General features: G+C 43.4%; 1 protein-coding gene across 9 annotated transcripts in view; it reads right to left on the bottom strand.

Moving 5' to 3' along the window:
* Positions 1-17,275, bottom strand: part of LOC135512789 (adhesion G protein-coupled receptor L2-like) — a 129,713-nt gene extending 112,438 nt beyond the window's left edge. For all 9 annotated transcript variants that reach the window (XM_064935168.1, XM_064935187.1, XM_064935178.1 and 6 more), the window contains exon 1: positions 16,649-17,275. The gene's annotated coding sequence lies outside the window, so the exon portion shown is untranslated. The remainder of the gene's footprint in view (positions 1-16,648) is intronic.
* Positions 17,276-19,095: the final 1,820 nt, after the last annotated feature.

The following is a 19,095-nucleotide window of genomic DNA, read 5'->3' as shown; positions in this document are numbered from 1 at the left end:
CTCCAATTCCACCATCGCCGTGGCAGCGGTTATAGTAATAATAGTGTACAGAACAAAGTTATGACTTACTGTCACCAGCTACATTAAATCTTATGGCTTGACGGTTTAATAATCCTGAAATCTTCTAGAATCATTTCAAGTTATTAACTCATCATATGCACTTTAAGTGCTAAACTTTCCCTTATAAGGAACAATGGATATGAATCTTCCCTTTCCCTGCTTTCACGCCTTCTATTCACAGTATATCATCCCAGACACCAAGAATCCATCACAGGAGATGAAAAATGACATGTAAACATCTAGAACATCTTTCGGTTTCTCCACCCATAGACAGTGAGAATGGCCAGGAGACAAATGTATCATCAGTCTGGAGGATTGAAAAAAAAAAACACACACACATTGCAAACAAATGTTCCATATTTCAGAAGAATGACAGAAAAAATAAGCAAACATTTAAAAGTGGAAGGCAAGCAATTAAAATATATTAGAATAAATGGATGGAAAGAAACAGGCCACATGTCCTAACATGAAATACGAGGCTAATTGGTGCAGCAGCAGGCTGAAGGAATGTAAAGAGAAAGCTTGTGGCTGCCTCTCTCAAGCTGGAGAGGCAACCGGAGAAAGAATAGACTAGAGAGAGAATGGGAGTCCAGGCTTTTGTAAGAAGGGAGGAACTGAATGGATGGGAGAGAAAGAGAGAGAGAGGAGAGGGAGAGAAGAATGGGAAGGGAGGAGAAAGAAAGGGGTGGGAGGGTCACTGGGAAGGATTGACAGCTTGTGAGTATGGCTTGACCTGCTGGGTTCACCCTCCAATATTTTCAACAGGCTTAACGAAGGACTAAATAAAGCCCCAGGAATGTTAATTTATTTTCAATTGTCAGTGCCAGGGACAGGGAGAGAAATAAAGAGTGCATATATACATATCAAGTGAGATTGGAACACAACTAGAGCAAGTAAGTAGTCATGGACTGGTGTAAGCCCAACGCTCCACGTTGAAATAAAGATGTGGGCCTAGCTGTGTGTTTTGTCTGTGTTCCAGTCTGAACCTCGCAGGCATAATGCTTTAGTTCTTCAGCCCTCTCTGACTAACTAATTTGGGGAACGGTTCACCCCACCCACCGACCCCCACACATGGCCTACATTCGGAACAAAAAGACCAACACGTGAGGGGGAATATCAAACATGAGAAGATGGTAAGAGGGGAGCAGGGGGTCTGGGTTCGGGTGTAGTTGGAATCTACAGGAACTGAGAAAACAAGTCCCCCAGATCCATTGCACACCAACACCTCAAGAACACTTTGTCATGACAGACCCAGTCTGTCAGGGATCTCCTCTCCAACTCCTCTCTTAAGGGACATGATGTCACTTCCTTGGCTCTGTCAGTGGTGCAGACAGAGCACACGCCATGGCTGCCAGTGATGGAGACAGGCGCAAGTCAGGCATGGCAGTCAGGTGGGAGGAGGGTTCAGCAACGTGAAGCTGATAATATATTTTGGGATGGGGCATGAAGGAGGGAATGGGGCAAGCAAGAACCAGTAGCAAGCTGCATGGTATTCATAGGCTCAACGATGGTCGGTTGGTGCGTTTCAAGACTCTCTGCCAACAGAGATTGAAATTATAGATAAAGAGTGTCAACGGACACACACACACACACACACACACACACACACACACACACAAGAAAGAGAGAGAGAATGTATTGTGAAATTGAGAGGACGGGGTGAGGTAGCCTTCAGAAGATTGACTACAAAAGAGAAAACAACTAGGTCTGTCATTGAGGTTAGCAGAAAGCAGAAGAATGGAAATGAATAGGCAGAAACAGGAGTGAGAAATGGATGCAAGAAAGCCAGAGAGAAGTATGAATTGTATTGAATGAGCAGAAACACGTGTGGGAAGGGTTAAGTAAAAAGTCAATACTACCCTCATCATTTCAACCCTCACTACTGTGTTTATAATACCCATCAGAATTAGTGGCCTAAATAGTAAGTTCAGAACCAATTTTGACATTACATTTTACCTTTATTTAACCAGGCAAGTCAGTTAAGAACAAATTCTTATTTTCAATGACGGCCTAGGAACAGTGGATTAACTGCCTGTTCAAGGGCAGAACGACAGATTTGTACCTTGTCAGCTCGGGTGTTTTGAACTTGCAACCTTCTGGTTACTAGTCCAACGCTCTAACCAGGCTACCCTGCCGCCACATTGTCTTATGTTATAGTGAAAAGTTCCTGTTCCAAACATTCCCCATCTATAGTCTATAGCTTCTCAACAAGACCGATTTATAAAAGGTTACCTGGGCTAAATGAACCCAAAGGTGTTCTGAGTAATCTGTGAATTTGAAGAAGAAAAATAACAATCAGAATCAAAAGAATAAGAATCAGTTTCAACTTAACCAATACACCCCTCTCTTTCCCAAAAAGACTCAGAATCAGTTTCAACTTAACCAATACACCCCTCTCTTTCCCAAAAAGACTTGGATGAATCCAAATAATCAGAAGGGGGAGAAGCTTTTAAATGTCAGTTTCATCAAGAAATACTACACCCTTCGCTCTCCCACTCCTCCCAGCTCAGTACCACTGCAGAGCTTGGCAGTGAAATGAATAAGCTGACCTTTACACAGTGAGTTAAACAGTGAGGGTCAGTTAGAGAACAGCACCCAGCATCTCATCCTCTGACATGTCACACAGAGCTCCTCTTTTCAATCAGTCAGTCCTTCATATCTTCACACTGAAAGACATACTCCTCCTCTCCTCTATACCTCCTCCACGCCTTGTTCTGGTTCTCTCTCACTCCACTACATGCTCTTTATCCACACACACACACACACACACACACACACACACACATTAACGAACATGCACAAACACATGCATGCGGGCGCACGCACATACCCCCACCCATCCTCCCTCGGCTCACTCAAACACTCAATAACCATTTACAAGGGAAATTGTGGTTGGCTTGGCACCCTCACTCACACTCATATTCACAGCAAGTAAAAAATAAGCACCATAAAACGTTTGTGATCATTCCCTGAATGTTCAAATGTTCAAACAGGGCGTGAATCCTGGCTGAAGGACAGGAACAGCTAGATTCCCCTGCAGGTAACGTGGTAAGAACTTCACAACTAACAATGTGAAACATATTACATGCTGCTGTGGACATACATGCTCTGCAGCAGAACACCTGAGCCTCTACCTCTCAATCTACACTCTCAGTGAGGCAGAATGTGATGAAGAGAGGAGTGCAAATGTACAGTTACAAATAGACAGAACATCCACACACAGACACACACGGATAGACAGAACATCCACACACACACGCGGCTAGACAGAGAACATCCACACACACGCGGCTAGACAGAGAACATCCACACACACGCGGATAGACAGAGAACACCCACACACACACACACGGACGGATAGACAGAGAACACACACACACACACGGACGGATAGACAGAGAACACACACACACACGGATAGACAGAGAACATCCACACACACACACACACAGAGAACATCCACACACAGACAGACAGACAGGGAACATCCACACACACACACACACACAGACAGAGAACATCCACACACAGACAGACAGAGAACATCCACACACAGACAGACAGACAGACAGAGAACATCCACACACACAGACAGAGAACATCCACACACACAGACAGAGAACATCCACACACACACAGACAGACAGAGAACATCCACACACACAGACAGACAGAGAACATCCACACACACACAGACAGACAGAGAACATCCACACACACAGACAGAACATCCACACACACAGACAGAACATCCACACACACAGACAGACAGAACATCCACACACACAGACAGACAGAGAACATCCACACACACAGACAGACAGAGAACATCCACACACACAGACAGACAGAGAACATCCACACACACGGATAGACAGAACATACACACACAAATCGGTTCAACACACACACACACACACACACACACACACACACAATGTATGTTAAACACAATATAGCAAGCAAACAAAAGGAGTATGTTACTGCAAAACCTGCAAATCCATCTATTGAATACCAAGCAGTTTCACTGGAGCTAGCTAGTTGACTGGGGGAGGGGATAGTTAGAACTACTGCATTTCATTGCCAACCCTGAACCCTTCTGGATAAAACATTAGCATTTCCCAGGGGGAAAAGAAACTGGTTTGCCCCGTTTACCCGGTTGTCTGTTGGCTAATCATTTGCTTATCGCTTTCGCCGAGATTCCTACAAAAGAGGGCTAGGTCATACTTAAACCAGCCCTGTTTTTTATGGATATTTTGAACAGTAGTTTGAGGTTCAAACACACACACACTTTAACATTTAAATATTCTGACAGATATAAAAAGAAGCAGAACCAGTTCTTTCTGTCCTCCATTCAGATCACTGACAAAACCAAGAAATAAGAATCAAACTAACAGCCATTCTTCTCAATGCTTCAGACAAAGCAAGAGAGCTACAGCGGCGTTTCCCTTATTCTGTAGCTTAGCCCTAGCCGAGTACTGGAGTAGAAGACTGAAGCAGAGCCCTAGCCCAGTACTGGAGTAGAAGACTGAAGCAGAGCCCTAGCCCAGTACTGGAGTAGAAGACTGAAGCAGAGCCCTAACCCAGTACTGGAGTAGAAGACTGAAGCAGAGCCCTAGCCCAGTACTGGAGTAGAAGACTGAAGCAGAGCCCTAGCCCAGTACTGGAGTAGAAGACTGAAGCAGAGCCCTAGCCCAGTACTGGAGTAGAAGACTGAAGCAGAGCCCTAGCCCAGTACTGGAGTAGAAGACTGAAGCAGAGCCCTAGCCCAGTACTGGAGTAGAAGACTGAAGCAGAGCCCTAGCCCAGTACTGGAGTAGAAGACTGAAGCAGAGCCCTAGCCCAGTACTGGAGTAGAAGACTGAAGCAGAGCCCTAACCCAGTACTGGAGTAGAAGACTGAAGCAGAGCCCTAGCCCAGTACTGGAGTAGAAGACTGAAGCAGAGCCCTAGCCCAGTACTGGAGTAGAAGACTGAAGCAGAGCCCTAGCCCAGTACTGGAGTAGAAGACTGAAGCAGAGCCCTAGCCCAGTACTGGAGTAGAAGACTGAAGCAGAGCCCTAGCCCAGTACTGGAGTAGAAGACTGAAGCAGAGCCCTAGCCCAGTACTGGAGTAGAAGACTGAAGCAGAGCCCTAGCCCAGTACTGGAGTAGAAGCCCTGCCCTCTTCTCATTCTCAGGGCACCTCCTCTCCTCCTCCACCAGCAGGCCTACATCATTCCTTTGGGTGTTTGTGTAGTGTCCCTTAGTTACCTCTGAAGAGACCTGGCCAGGTCAGCAGCAGCAGAAAGGCAGCTCAGAGAGTTAAAAGCCTGCCCAGTCCTACTCATAGGTACAAGGCCATCAATAATTCACCGTCATCGGGAAGCATTATCTAACAGCCTGATAAAATATTTAAAATGGTGGGTGACAACACAGAAACAGTGAAGAAGTGCTCCATAAGAGGCCGAAAGAGAAGGACACTGCAGGTGGCGACAGAGGGAGGGAGTTCGCAACAGATGTGACGTTGCTGCGGCAACTGAAGTGGGAGAAGTAGTCTCCCTTCCAAAGGTATTCTGATGTGTTAGCTTAGCTAGCTAGTCTACTCCTCTGAGGCCGATTTAACCATTACACATCAAGTCCAGAATCTGCCTTGCTTAATATAGGCACAGACAGTGAAGGTACTCCAATGTGTCAGCTAGCTATAGCCTGGTTTAAACAGATGGAACGCTACACAGAATTCCATCTGGTTTAACCAGGCTAAGCTAGCTACCCCTCGGAGGTGTAAATATATTATACTAAATAAACGGCAAAGTAAGTGAATGAACAATCAACCCCCTGCATTGCTGTCTCTTTCATTTTTCACCATAACAGTGGAAGTATTATGTAACAGTGTAGGTACTGGCTCTATGTAACGGTGGACGTACGGGCTCTATGCAACGTTGTAGGTACGGGCTCTATGTAACGGTGGACGTACGGGCACCATGTAACGGTGGACGTACGGGCACCATGCAACCGTGTAGGTACGGGCAACATGCAACCGTGTAGGTACGGGCACCATGCAACCGTGTAGGTACGGGCTCCATGCAACCGTGTAGGTACGGGCTCCATGCAACCGTGTAGGTACGGGCTCCATGCAACCGTGTAGGTACGGGCTCCATGCAACCGTGTAGGTACGGGCTCCATGCAACCGTGTAGGTACGGGCTCCATGCAACCGTGTAGGTACGGGCTCCATGCAACCGTGTAGGTACGGGCTCCATGCAACCGTGTAGGTACGGGCTCCATGCAACCGTGTAGGTACGGGCTCTATGTAACAGTGGACGTACGGGCTCCATGCAACCGTGTAGGTACGGGCTCCATGCAACCGTGGACGCACGGGCTCCATGCAACCGTGGGCGCACGGGCTCCATGCAACCGTGGGCGCACGGGCTCCATGCAACCGTGGGCGCACGGGCTCCATGCAACCGTGGACGCACGGGCTCCATGCAACCGTGGGCGCACGGGCTCCATGCAACAGTGGGCGCACGGGCTCCATGCAACAGTGGGCGCACGGGCTCCATGCAACAGTGGGCGCACGGGCTCCATGCAACAGTGGGCGCACGGGCTCCATGCAACAGTGGGCGCACGGGCTCCATGCAACAGTGGGCGCACGGGCTCCATGCAACAGTGGGCGCACGGGCTTCATGCAACAGTGGGCGCACGGGCTCCATGCAACAGTGGGCGCACGGGCTCCATGCAACAGTGGGCGTACGGGCTCCATGCAACAGTGGGCGTACGGGCTCCATGCAACAGTGGGCGTACGGTCTCCATGCAACAGTGGGCGTACGGGCTCCATGTAACAGTGGACGTACGGGCTCCATGTAACAGTGGACGTACGGGCTCCATGTAACAGTGGACGTACGGGCTCCATGTAACAGTGGACGTACGGGCTCTATGTAACAGTGGACGTACGGGCTCTATGTAACAGTGGACGTACGGGCTCTATGTAACAGTGGACGTACGGGCTCTATGTAACAGTGGACGTACGGGCTCTATGTAACAGTGGACGTACGGGCTCTATGTAACAGTGGACGTACGGGCTCTATGTAACAGTGGACGTACGGGCTCTATGTAACAGTGGACGTACGGGCTCTATGTAAGCGCAGGTGGAAGCATTCACTGGCCTGTACTAACAAATAGGCCTTTCTCAATGACAGAGAAATCCCTCCAAGCCTAGATCAATTACACCCAAGCTCGGCTGTAATTAAAATGTCCTAACAAAGGTCCTGGAACGCAGGACACAAACCTGCACGCTGAAAATAAGTCCTGTTCAATCTACACCACTATCTAAAAGCATTGGAAAGGGTTTGAGTTTTAGATTCAGCTCAGGTTTCCTGTAGGCACATTGAATGGTATGCTAAACTTCAAGGACATTTTTTCATGTTTCTTCGTGTACACAAACAGTTACATATCAGGATATTATTTGACAATATATCGTATCTTTTTGACAATATCACAATATTATTTTGCGCTAGGTGTCTGTACCTGCAACATTTTTCCTTCATTGCTTGTCTCCAGTCATCTTTTTAAACAGGGAGCAAATTTGTTTTCAGCACTTTTATTTCCCTGACTGATCAAAAACTCATTTTCTCATGGCTGTCTCTTGTCCCTCTGTAGCAGACACATGTTGAGCAATATGTTTGGAACATCGAACTGCAATAAAATCAGTGTCAAATCGCAATACATATAGAATCATCAGAATCACTAAACATAAAATATCAGCACCTAAGTAGCATGACAATATGTTATTGTGAGGTCCCTGGCATTTGTCAGTCCTATAGGATAGGGTTAGACATGGCACATCATATGCAATAAGTCCATGAGCCAGATATGATATACATCAAGTATATTATCTACTCCACAAAGCCGGTTTACAATCACATGAAATGCTATATTTAAAATCAGCCTATTGCCCCAAAATAATTTGCACTTATTTTTTTCCCCTTCTCATTACTCTAGCTGTCAACAAAGTCATTATTTGTTTCCTTTAACATGTTTGATAGTAGTTGTGTTTAGCAGAGAGAAGACAGGCTGCTTAAGACTCTCTAATTAAAATCCCTCTCTCTCTTTTTTTGAAGGGGGGGGTGGATGCTGTCTCTCTGAAAGCATTTTTTTTGGGTAGAAAACAGTCTCTTTGAAAAATGTCAATAACAGTCTTCTGATGAAAAAAACAAATCGCGCCAAATGCCAGCAATATCGTGGGAGGTGACATTTATGTTTGGGACTTAGACAATGCACACACAAAGTAAATAAGCTTTCACTCAACCGACAGAAGACACAAATGTGGTGTCTACTATTATGCAATGTGTGAGCAAAGCACAACAATTAAAATAAAATAAAAAACGTAATTCTCAACAAACTAACCCCAAATATCATTCTGGCTGAATTTGGATTAAGGTGGTGTGTCGTTGAACAGAAAGACCCTGGAGCCTGTTAAAATATTCTTGTCCGACAGCTATTTGCTCAAGTCCTTCTCTGAAATCATTTTACAGATGAATTCAGTCTATCACGAGTACAGGCCCCAAAGATTTATTCAATGGCAAAACATTGGTTTGATTGATGGAGTGTGAATGGCCATCTGAGATAAGTAGATTCTTTGTCTTTACTCGCCAATGCAAATATTAAAATAACAAACCTTGATGTGATGGGAGAAGTGATTGATATAGACATATTTTTGTATTTAACAAAAAAAGAGACAAACAGACTAATCTACAGCTATGAGACTCGTTAAAGCCTGAGAGGATGTACGGTAATCCTTGGAGAAGACACTAGAGGTCGACCGATTAAATCGGAATGGCCAATTTAAAGTTTTCATAACAAATCGGAAATCGGTCATTTTGGACGCCGATTATGCCAATTTTTTTATTTTGTTTTATTTATTTAACTAGGCAAGTCAGATAAGAACACATTCTTATTTCCAATGACGGCCGAGGAACGGTGGGTTAACTGCCGTGTTCAGGGGCAGAACGACAGATTTTTACCTTGTCAGCTCAGTGATTCAATCTTGCAACCTTACAGTTAACTAGTCCAACGCTCTAACCACCTGCCTCACGAGGAGCCCACAGGTTACGCGAATGCAGTAAGAAGCCAAGGTCAGTTGCTCGCTAGCATTAAACTTAATAAATCATAATCACTAGTTATAACTACACATGGTTGATATTACTAGTTTATCTAGCGTGTCCTGCGTTGCAAATAACCGATGCAGTGGGCATTCGTGAAAAAGGACTTCCGTTGCTCCAACGTGTACCTAAGCATAAACACCAATGCTTTCTTAAAATCAATACAGACATATATATTTTTAAACCTGCATATTTAGCTAAAAGAAATCCAGGTTAGCAGGCAATATTAACCAGGTGAAATTGTGTCACTTCTCGTGTTCATTGCACGCAGAGTCAGTGTATATGCAACAGTTTGGGCCGCCTGGATCATTGAGAACTAATTTGCCAGAATTTTACGTAATTATGACATAACATTGAAGGTTGTGGAATGTAACAGGAATATTTAGACTGATGGGTACCACCCGTTAGATAAAATACGGAACGGTTCTGTATTTCACTGAAAGAATTATTGTCTTTTTTTCGAGATGATAGTTTCCGGATTCAACCATATTAATGACCTAAGGCTCGCATTTCTGTGTGTTATTATTTTATAATTAAGTCTATGATTTGATAGAGCAGTCTGACTGAGCGATGGTAGGCAGCAGCAGGCTCACAAGCATTCATTCAAACAGCACTTTTGTGCGTTTTGCCAGCAGCTCTGCTGTTTATGACTTCAATCCTATCAACTCCCGAGATTAGGTTGGTGTAACGATGTGATGTAAAATGGCTAGCTAGTTAGCGGGGTGTGTGCTAATAGCGTCTCAAACGTCACTCGCTCTGAGACTTGGAGTAGTTGTTCCCCTTGCTCTGCATGGGTAACGCTGCTTCGAGGGTGGCTGTTGTCGTTGTGTTCCTGGTTCGAGCCCAGGTAGGAGCGAGGAAAGGGACAGAAGCTATACTGTTACACTGGCAATACTAAAGTGCCTATAAGAACATCTAATCGTCAAAGGTTAATGAAATACAAATGGTATAGAGAGAAATAGTCCTATAATAACTACAACCTAAAACTTCTTACCTGGGAATATTTAAGACTCATGTTAAAAGGAACCACCAGCTTTCATATGTTCTCATGTTCTGAGCAAGGATCTGAAACGTTAGCTTTCTTACATAGCCCATATTGCACTTCTTCTTGAACATGTTTCATTAGTTATTTGAGGCTAAATTTATTTTATTGATGTATTATATTAAGTTAAAATAAGTGTTCATTTAGTATTGTTGTAATTTTCATTATTACAAATACATTTTAAAAACCGCCCGATTAATCGGTATCGGCTATTTTTGGTCCTCCAATAATCGGTATCGGCGTTGAAAAACCATAATCGGTCGACCTCTAGAAGACACATTCATCTCCAGTCCACTCAAATGAACAATCTTTCAAAAAGGAAAGAGAAACATGACTCCAATAGTGCGGAACCTGTATATTCCAAACTTGCCATTGCTAGAAAGACAACAAAAAAATATTCATAGCAAGCCTCAGATCTGCCTCAGCGTGATCCATCCTACCAAGACAAAAGCATAGCACCTGAGCGCTATAAGCTCCACACTTCCTGTGACCTGAAGGTATAGAAGACCACCAAATAAAGCACATAATCGGTCTACTCCCCTGAGACAGTTCCAGAGCAGTGTCCTCTTACGCTAATGCCCTCCAGTCCAGTGGTGGTAGAGCACCACAGAGCATCTCTGAGGGCGGTCCAGACAACTCACAGGTCATTGCTAATCTCCTGATAGATGAAGCCTAAGGACCCCCGGCCATCCATCACACCCCTGCGACACGTCTCCCACTGGGCCAGCTTTACACACTCCAAAGAGTTAAACACAGACCCAAAAGACCCAAAGATCATCCATCACTCAAAAAACTAGCAGCCCCTCCGCTCCCTTCCAGACGATGTGGGCTTTAACAACACCAAGGGGGCTTGCTTTCTTAACAGAAGGAAAAGCGTTCTGTGTTGTACGGGCTATGGAGGGTAGGCAGGGAGGGAGATGTTTGGTGAGAACATATCTAGGGCTGCTCTGCTCTATAGCTCAGCTCCAGGGCCTCTGTTGATCATTAAACATCCATTTGAGAAGCAGTGGAGGAAAGTTAACTGTCATTTAAAGCACAGAGGGAGGTGAGGTAGATTTTGACCCCTTAGAAATACCAAAGGCATACATTAATCGAGCGGGTCAGCGAACACAACCTAACACAATGTCATTTGTTCCAGTCTCCATCCATTTATCTCAGTTGCTATAAAAAGGAGGAAGACGGATGATGAAAAAGCTACGATGAACATTGACAATTAACTACCAAATCAAACAACTCATCACCCTCCTCTTCCTCCTTACGTATCCCTCTTTCCTTCTCTTCCTCCCATTCTCTCCTTCTCCATCTGTTTGTTCCTAACTTTTGACAGTGAGCGTGTCAGAAAACAGAAAAAGACAGCTGTCAAACCGGCCCCTTGTGATTGAAGATGGCAGGTGAGCTTCTCTCTCTCCCTCTGTGTCTTCTCTCTCCCTGTCTCTGATGCGATTGTGCGTGAGCACAGGAAGCAGGCATCTCTTTTCATTATGTGTCATCTGGGTTGTGGCGGGCCGTAGTGGGCAGAGGAGAACTGCGTTCACTTTATTACCAAAAGGCAGGATGATCAGGGCCACTAACCCTTGGGAGAACCTACCCCTGGCATTTACATCCACCGCCTGTGGGGCTTTTGTCCCAAATGGCTCCCTATTCCCTATATAGTGCACTACATCTGACCAGAGCCCTGGTCAAAAGCAGTACACTATATAAGGAATCGGGTGCCAACAGACCATCACCATTGACCTGTCCTGTAGGCCGGCCCCCTGCGTTACTGCAACCTGGGCTTCGACTAATGGATGTGAGCGATGGACATTTCAGAAGAAATAGAAATAAAATTAAAAGAACGAGGGAGGGAAGCGAAGAGGCTTTTCCTCTTTCGTGACATAAATTGTCATCCGTTTGTAAGGAACGAATGGTTTGTGTGTGTGTCCATCTGTTTGATTCCTCACGGTTTCATTGTGTTCGACATCCCTATTAGGCGATGTTTGACAAGACATTAAAGGAAATAAATCTAAATAAACTCAGCAAGGCTACACTCAGCAAGGCGTTCTTTCACAGCAGAGCAACAGCTGCATTGCATGGAAAATAAACAATCTTTATGACAGAAAAACAAGAGGCCCTTGGTTGCTCAAAACAGTGCTTCCCACAAAGCTTTCGAAGAGGCCTCCAGAAATCTATTTGGATTTTTTAAATAACCAATAACTGAAATAGAAGTTCAAGAAAATGGCTTAATCCATTGAGCTTTTTGCTTATTATTTTATTTGACAATACTATAATTACACAAGATGCTACTTGAAGCATTTCTTATTGAGTTATCTTTATAAAAGAGCTGGTTTTGATCATGTTTTGTGGTCATCCCAAGTATAGGCCTAGTGTATACTTTTAATGTGAGAGACAATAGCAAACAAAAGGTGTGCTGTAAAGATTTTAATCTTAGATCCTATAATTAATTTTTTTATGTCAGAAAATAAATAAATACAAGTCAGCGTATTTAAATAAGCTCCCACCAAAACCCCCAAGTGGACACTACTCACACTGCAACAAGCACTTTTCACATTTCTCTACTTACACACCTTTCAAACCAAGACGTTTTCCCGCGAAAAACAGCATCCAGACAACCTTTTGATGACATTTCTTTATACATAAAATGGTATTGCCGGCAACAAAGCCTCTACGCTGCTTTTAGACAAGCGTGGAGCCTCGTCTTGATAAATCAATCCATGTCAGATTTTTATTTTCACCGAATCTCCATTTCGATATTAGTTAGGCTGCAATTAGGCTGTGGAAATGTTAGCTAAGTTGAGGTGAATGCTGCTCATGATCATCTTGTCCATTTGGCTCATTTAAAATATATATATATATATTGCCAGCACGTTATGTAGTTTAAGAAGTGGATTATTTTGCTCTTCACTTGCAAGTCACTTAATAGTCGAGGCCGAGTCCCTACCAAAAGCTTGTGTTGGGTCTTAATCAATCAATGGGATTTTGTTTCACTGAATCTCCATTTGAACATTTGGTTAATTCTCTGTCTGGGCAAATAAGGGGAGGTAATACAGCTCATTAGTCATTTGTTCATCTATCACTGAATAAGAAATATTTAGCATGCAATAGTGTAGCTTAAATCAAGTGTAGGTTTCATTTTTTGCTGGATCGCGTTCAGGGCAACTCAAATAGCCTGCGGAGGTTGTGAAATATGAACACGAGACTCACATGCTTTTGAAAATATAGATAGCTATTATTTTCTATTGGTATCATGATGAAAATACCCTCAGTGTAGGAGCCTATTCCTGCTCCCTAACAAAGCAGAGTGAGGGTAGGAAAGAGATGAAACCTGTATCTAAAAAGCATAGGGTTGCCTTGGGCTCTGTTTTAAAAATATTACTTTTTATATGACATCAGTTCCACACGTTGCCATGTGTGCAAAATATTATTCAAATGTATTTCTATTTTTCTCTTTATAATTCTTAACCTACTATAAAATGTGTGTGTTGACTGTGATAAGGGTAGCTGAAGTGTGTCTTGTCTGTTTAATTAACAAAATAACTTTTGATATCGTGTACATGGCGCTACCATGTAGCATATAGGCTGCACAGAGCAGCAACATAATTGAACTCAAAATATGCCATTCTATTCTTTTGAAAAAAGATTTTATTAGTCTTACAGTGTTTCTTACGACCTGTCCAAAACAAATGAATAATGGATTTCTTTGTGATGGTGTATATTCAATGGATTTTTTCAAATAGACATCCACCCACATCAGCCCATGTCTGCTCCCACTCCAAAATGTGCCGGCATGTGCACTGGAGATAGAAACGACTTATCCCGGCAAGAATGTGTTAGAATTGGACTGTATGAATTGGACTCTTAAAAAAAACATTGCCTATATTTTATTTTTACAAGCAACATACTGTAAAGTCTATCTGTAAAGGGTATTACTTTGGGGATTTTGGTTTGAATTATGGCAGCCTACCAACTCTTGTCAATCCCAACTAAATCTGCATTTGCAATCCAACATAAGCACTCTCTCACACAAACACATACGCACAGAATATTGATGCTGCATTAAATAACTGGCAAAAAAACATTTACAGTGGTCTGCAATGAACAACATTCCTATTCTATAGCCCAGCAGCACCCTTCCCCTCTCAGGACAAAACTGGTTGGGGGATGGGTGCTGGTAGCTCAAGTTCTCTCCATTGAAATGCAGCCACTTTGATATGTAAATCGACAGTTACAACAACAACAAAATGCTAGAAATCACACTAGCATAGGCCTACATTGAAGCCATTTGCACCAGAGCTGATGTGAGATGAGATGGCACTTCCCCTGGAGACCCCGGGCTTCAACAAATGGACCAACCCGTAGAGAGAGCATCTGGGGCATGGGAGGGACAACGGAACATTTGTCCCAATGAATTCCCCAAGCCCATCCCAACACTGACATGAAATGAATGAAAGTTACTCCTCCGGTTCCTAGACAGGTATTTAAAACAAATGAGTTATGATTTAGATTTTACCATCACTTAAAAAAAAAAAAAACACCTTTATTTAACTAGGCAAGTCAGTTAAGAACAAATTATTATTTACAATGATGGCCTACCCCGGCCAAACCCTAACCCGGACTATGCTGGGCCAATTGTGTGCCGCCCTATGGGACTAGTTGTGCAATACAGCCTGGAATCAAACCAGAGTCTGTAGTCTGTAGCCGTAGACCTCTGCGCAACTCAGGAGCCTATAGGCCCTACCAGCAGCCGATTTTCTCCAATAACCTTGTTAAAAAAGCTTACATTTTCTCAACTGCATTTCCAATCCGGATTTGACCTAGTTAAATAGACTACATCACCAGCATAGAAAATGGAATGGACCAACACACAACATTACCCTCCTGTAGTGAGCGGAGTGGTGTGTCTACAGGTAAGGTATACTGCCTCACCTCTGTGATATATAGGCTAGCTAGAGCTAGACTAATCACTAATAAACTAATGAACTTATAATGACTGGTCAAGCTCTTTGCCAGATGTATGCTCCGCTTGGAATCCTATGCTATTTGCTTATTGCTTCCCATAGAGCCCAATATGCTTGTTAGGGTGCTTGCTTTGGCATGTGGCCTCATTTATGTTGACTTATGATGATGATTCATAAACGGAATCCACCATGAAAGATAATGAGGACTTTATATTCTCCCTTCTCTTATTAGATGGCCTGCCCAGCTCTAAATGACGAGCTAATCTATGGAATTAGTGCACGGTAACTGTGTGAGGACTAATTTAATGCAATTCTACACATTTTGTCATGAGGCTAGGACAGAATGTTGCAGTTTTAAAGCTTATTTCCTGCTATTCTACACTTTTACCATGGGGCAGAGAAAGAAAATGTGCTGTTTTATAGCTTCTCATGCTTTTGTTCAGTTTGCCATGAGGCTGAGATAGAATTTTGCAGTTTTAATGCTAATTTCCTGGAATTCTACACATTTTGCTACCTGGGGGTTTTGTTGTGTGTGTGTCCCATCACACATGGCTGGCTTAGATATCTGTGAATTATACATGTTCAGTGAAATGATCTCATTTTACAGCCGCAGAATGGAGAGAAAGATGAAGACAGCAACTGACTTGCAGCTACTTAGATCGTTGTGTCCCCGGGATTAGGCTATGTCTAATGGGGTAATGGGAGATGTTACATTTATTTGACAGTTTATCGCTCCACTTCTGTACTTGACAGCGTGTTACCTCGACAAAGAATTTGCCAAACCACCCTACTGCGCATACATTTTTATCCAAGATGACTATGCTACTTGTCTCTTTTACAGTGCTAACCCAAAACCTCATCTACACAGGTGACATCTAGACTAATTACCAAAGCCAGGTCAACAACGCCTCATGCAGAGACCAACAGAATAAAACCTATAATAATATATTTCAGGTAATAGGCCTAGCCCTCAATCCATCCATTCATTCATTATAGCCTAACTAGATTTTTAAAAGCACAGTAGTTTGAATAAACCAAATTCACTGAATTCGGAGCAACGATGGCCGCCGAAGAAGTCCACATCTGGATAAACCTCATGCAACTTTTCCAATATCCCAAGGCCCAGAATCGCTTAATGTAAGAACCACTGATGTCTGTTAAAATGCTATTATTTCAGGTTGTAAAATCTTTAGGCTGGTATACCAAGCAGTAGCAGATAGACCTACTTTTCAGATTGCTTGGCATTGACATCACAACTATAGACCAATCTGTAAGTGTTCTTAAAATGGAGTGAAATTCGGTAAAATGTCCGTTAGTGACCGCAACGATATCGTTAGGAATGAAGTGTATTTTCTCAACTCAGCCTAAAACAAAACCCGACACCCTCATCGCAAGTAACCTAACTAGCACCCAGACCGCAGGACGGCGTGTTAGACCAATGTTGGAATACTTACATTTGGGGGCGAATAGTCCTAAATGGTGATTGACAAATATTGCAGTTCGGCACCGAAGTAACACAGAGAGAGTGGTTACCCCTTCAGCAGGCTATAGGCCACCCTCAAACTCGGTATACGCAGCGGGCAACACAAAGACGTTCGTGGTTCCGATGCATGCTCCCCTTACGAGGGACAGATCGTGTTGTTTCTTGTGGCAGGTATCTCTCTCTCTCCATGTCCATGCGCCCCCAAGGACCTGACGAACTCTTCCATAGCGAGCTGATGTTCGGAACTATTAGGCCTAATCAATAGGTTTCTTCCATATCCCTCTCTTACGCATCCACATTTTCCTTTCGAGGGGACGCAATGAATTTAACAACTGCACGGCTGTAATTTTTAGGCTATAGTAAACGATGCGAATGAGAAGCAAATCAGCTCATATCCTAAAAAAATGCAGGCAGTCGTCTTCCACGATGATGTCAATGTATTCTGAAAGTCGCCTAAAACAATGCTGAAACATTCTAGAATGAGACTTCAGTTCGGGGGTCTCAGGTCGGGCTTGTGCTCCAGTCAATCTCTTCCCTCCTCTATCTACACACCGCTGAGCCAGAGCCAGTCGAACTCCCCATACAAACAAGCGAAGAAACCGTGAGCCGGTTCTCTGCTCTGCAGCAGCTGGCTTTCAATGGGCCAGCCTAAAACCTGGCGTGGATCTGGCAGAAGGCAGGGACTGGTGTCTGGTGATTTTAGCAGTTCTGTATAGGACCTGCCTGTACACTAGAAGGAATATGGCCCCCAAAGGATGTGATGGACCTGGTGCCTGGATTTTGATAGTGATAATATTATTAAAAAATATATGTATTTCACCTTTATTTAACCAGGTCGGCCAGTCGAGAAAACGTTCTCAGTTTTAACTGCGACCTGGCCAAGATAAAGCAAAGCAGAGCGACAAAAACAACAACACAGAGTTACACATGGGATAGCCAAACATACAGTCGATAACACAATATAAAAAATCTGTATACAGTGTGTGCAAATAATAGGCACAGTCAAATACATATTTCTAAATTCCTCTAAACACAGTGTTTCATATAGGGCTCTGTTAAATATGTAATTCATTGCAAAGTGGGCTATTGTTACACTCAGTATCAGCTAATTGTTTACAGAAGTTGTCACTACTAAAGACAAACAATAAAAGGGAAAAGGCAGCTATGTTATTACATGATTAATCCCAACTGGACCTGATGAATAATCTGGACAGAATGGGAAAATGCAGCTATGTTATTACATGATTAATCCCAACTGGACTTGATGAATAATCTGGACAGAATGGGAAAGGCAGCTATGTTATTACATGATTAATCCCAACTGGACCTGATGAATAATCTGGACAGAATGGGAAAAGGCAGCTATGTTATTACATGATTAATCCCAACTGGACCTGATGAATAATCTGGACAGAATGGGAAAAGGCAGCTATGTTATTACATGATTAATCCCAACTGGACCTGATGAATAATCTGGACAGAATGGGAAAAGGCAGCTATGTTATTACATGATTAATCCCAACTGGACCTGATGAATAATCTGGACAGAATTGGAAAAGCCACACCGGGAAGGTAATAAGATTATGTGGGGCCACTGCTGATGGAAAAACCTAAGCAATCCACCCAGCACATGAAGCCATAACATCTAAACACATCCAACTTAAACACAAACCAAACAGCATCCCTCTAGTAATCCCCGGGCCAATAGGAACTGTTTGTCTACCTGTTTATATAGTTTTCCCAGCTGTGTCTGTATGCCCTGTCAACATGACCACAATGTCACTGCTGTGCATAACTCCCAAAGCAAGTCCTCTGATGACAACATGTCATATTGGATTACAGGCAAGAAATTGTAATTTCCTGTTGTTTTATTATAGCCTTGTTATGTGGGAACATCAAATGTGAACTGTATATGTCTTGTCGTCGTTATAGACAACAATGGATGCACTGGAGGGCAAAATGATATCCGTCAACTGGATTGAGCTCAACAGGTTTATGGTAATTCTTTTCAGTTTCCCAGAATTCCCAGGCTGTTTCCCTTTGAACATAATATCACACTATTATTAATACCAGTGTCAGTTTCTGGACCATTACTTTCCACTATTTATAGAAGTAATCTTTGTTTAAACATTGTGAAATGAAATAACAGAATTACAGACTCTGTTACTAGTGCATGTTGACACAGAATACATTATTACCCCTCAAAAAATGGAGTCTACTTTCTAACAAAAAAAAACACAACAGCAAAGTTTGAAGCAAAGTTATTGTCCTGAATGAAGATGAATTTCCTCTCTTTTCTCCCCCTAGCCAAAGTACATTGCTAGGTCAGTGGGCTCTGTTACACGTGGCTTCAATAAAAAGCCGGTCTCCTTGGCCGCACAGGGGAAATGCGAATTTGGGTCAAATTCACCAGGTGGA

The sequence above is a fragment of the Oncorhynchus masou genome, chromosome 3 (genome assembly GCF_036934945.1).
Source record: "Oncorhynchus masou masou isolate Uvic2021 chromosome 3, UVic_Omas_1.1, whole genome shotgun sequence".
Classification (NCBI taxonomy): Eukaryota; Metazoa; Chordata; class Actinopteri; order Salmoniformes; family Salmonidae; genus Oncorhynchus; species Oncorhynchus masou.
The sequence above is the reverse complement of the archived record's forward strand: the minus strand, read 5'-3'. Positions and strand labels throughout refer to the sequence as shown.